This window comes from Cnephaeus nilssonii (assembly GCF_951640355.1).
Source record: "Cnephaeus nilssonii genome assembly, chromosome: 13".
In the NCBI taxonomy this organism is placed as follows: Eukaryota; Metazoa; Chordata; class Mammalia; order Chiroptera; family Vespertilionidae; genus Cnephaeus; species Cnephaeus nilssonii.
The window spans coordinates 69299607-69302230 of NC_137084.1; the positions used below are offsets into that span (position 1 = coordinate 69299607).

At 38.4% G+C, this 2624-nt stretch overlaps 1 pseudogene across 1 annotated transcript; it reads left to right on the plus strand.

Moving 5' to 3' along the window:
- Positions 1 to 1626: 1626 nt before the first annotated feature.
- Positions 1627 to 2285, plus strand: LOC307110005 (hypoxanthine-guanine phosphoribosyltransferase-like; annotated as a pseudogene). Its single transcript has one exon. The product of its transcript is annotated as a hypoxanthine-guanine phosphoribosyltransferase-like (transcript).
- Positions 2286 to 2624: the final 339 nt, after the last annotated feature.

A 2624-nucleotide genomic window follows, 5' to 3' on the forward strand; every position in this document is an offset into this window, starting at 1 on the left:
CACTTTCCTAATCTCTATAACTCTGTTTCTCATTTGTAAAATTGGGTTAATGGTATCCCTTTCATCCAATACCACTGTGGGGTTTTAATTAATGTTAAAATGCTTTTTGGCATCTACATGCAGAAAGAGTTATTACAGTTCAGTGCCAGATATTATGATGGTAATGAGGACTAGCTCACCAATGTTTCATTACATGTGCAGCTTTTTTCATTAATTTACTACATAAGCCATCAAACAGTATTATCTCTAGAGCCAGACCAGCCAGCTTCTTTCATCGTTTAGCTAGCTCCTGTGGAAACCAAGAAATATAAACTGGAGAAAGCTGTGTCTTGTAAAAATAAAAAAATAATAAAAATCCCAGAAGGCACTTGTTTTATGTGGTGAGCACAATGATTGCTGCCAATAAAGAAGTCTTGGAAGGCCTCACTTGTTCTAAGATTATTCATGCAGCAATTATGCTATTGATGGCAACCTGTTTTTATGATAATATATTATAAGCTATTCTGAATCCACTCAACAAAGCACAGCATTGCGCTTGCAATCTTACTCAGGACCTCTTTTACTAAGATACCTATTCACGTCCTTGATTAGAAAAAGCTAGAGAATATAGGCATTTTAAAAAATAGATAAAGTACAGATCAGTTGTAATCTTCAATGAATTGGGACTTGTAATTTTAAAGTGAAGAATCACAAAAGAGAGAAATTACTGGGTACCCTGACTTACATTTTTGATAATCTTATTTATCTTAGTACAAATGCTTCCCACGAGTCCCTAAATTGTGTGCATGACACAAAGGAAGGGGACTTATTTAGTTTACAATTGGACAAGAACAAAGGGTTTTCTTAAATTTGTTTTGCTACAGGTTTTCAAGTTGACCCGTGAACAACATGGGTTTGAACTGCACAGGTCCACAAATAGGCAGATTTTTTTTGGATAAATACAGTCATCACCCTTTTATATTCTTGGGTTTCACATCTGCAGCTTCAACCAACCACCTATCAAAAACAGTATTTTTGAACTTCCGACTGTACTTTCCCAACTGCAGAGTCCTAGCTTTGGCTCAAAAATACTGTTTTCAATCCACAGTTGGTTGAATCCTTGGATGTGAAGGGGCTGACTGTAGAGTCAAAAGTTAAACCCAAAAGGAGGTCAGAGCTACGAATCCCCATGTTGATCAAGGCTCCACTGTATTCTTATTTCAAGTGCGTATTATTAAGTTCTTTTAGGTTTTTGGTTTTGCAGGGTTCGTAACACATTAATGCATTTTATTTATTTTTATTTATTTATTTATTTTTTAAATATATATTTTATTGATTTTTTACAGAGAGGAAGGGAGAGGGATAGAGAGTTAGAAACATCGATGAGAGAGAAACATCAATCAGCTGCCTCCTGCACGCCTCCTACTGGGGATGTGCCCGCCACCAAGGTACATGCCCTTGACCGGAATCGAACCCGGGACCCTTCAGTCCACAGGCCGATGCTCTATCCACTGAGCCAAACCGGTTAGGGCCATTAATGCATTTTAATTTAAAACAGTTATTGTCATTGTTTTGCTGAGGTGAATCTCTATGAAAAGAAAGTCAAGCTCTTCAGGCTGCCCTCCGCTGGTGCGTTTGCCGGGCTCCATTATGGCGACTGGCAGCCCCAGCCTTGTGATTAGTGGTGATGGACCAGGTTATGACCTAGACTTACTTTGTATACATCATCATTACGTGGAGGATTTGGAAAAGGTGTTTATTCCTCATGAACTAATTATGGACAGGACCGAGCGGCTTGCTGGAGATGTGATGAAGGAGATGGGAGGCCATCACATTGTAGCCTTCTGCGTGCTCAAAAGGGGCTATAAATTCTTTGCTGACCTGCTGGATTGCTTCAAAGCACTGAACAGAAATAGTGATAGATCCATTCCTATGACTGTAGATTTTATCAGACCGAAGAGCTACTGTAATGACCCATCAACAGGGGACATAAGAGTGATTGGTGGAGATGATCTCTCAACTCTAACTGGAAAGAATGTCTTGATGGTTGCAGATATAATGACACTGGCAAAACAATGCAAACCTTGCTTTCCTTGGTCAAGCAGCGTAATCTGAAGATGGTCAAGGTCGCAAGCTTGCTGGTAAAAAGGACCCCTCGAAGTGTTGGACATAGACCAGACTTTGTTGGATTTGAAATTCCAGACAGGTTTGTTGTAGGACATGCCCTTGACTATAATGAATACTTCAAGGATTCGAACCATGTTTGTGTTATTAGTGAAACTGGAAAAGCAAAATACAAAGCCTAAGATGAGAGTTCAAGTTGAGTTTGGTAACATCTGGAGTCCTATTGAAATCACCAGTAAAGTTATCAGATGTTCTAGTTCTGTGTTCAGCTGCTTAGCAGAGCTTATTGCATGTATCTTCTAAGAATTTTATCTGTTTTGTAATTTAGAAATGTCAGTTGCTGCATTCCTGAACTCTTTATTTGCACTATGAGCCTAAGACTATCAGTTTCCTTTGGGTGGATTGTTATTTGACTTGTGAATAAAGAATCTCTTAAACCACACCACTATTGAATGGAAATATTGAAATTGTATCTGTAAGGAACATTTAAAGAGAAGATGTATTAGTTTTTAATTGGTATT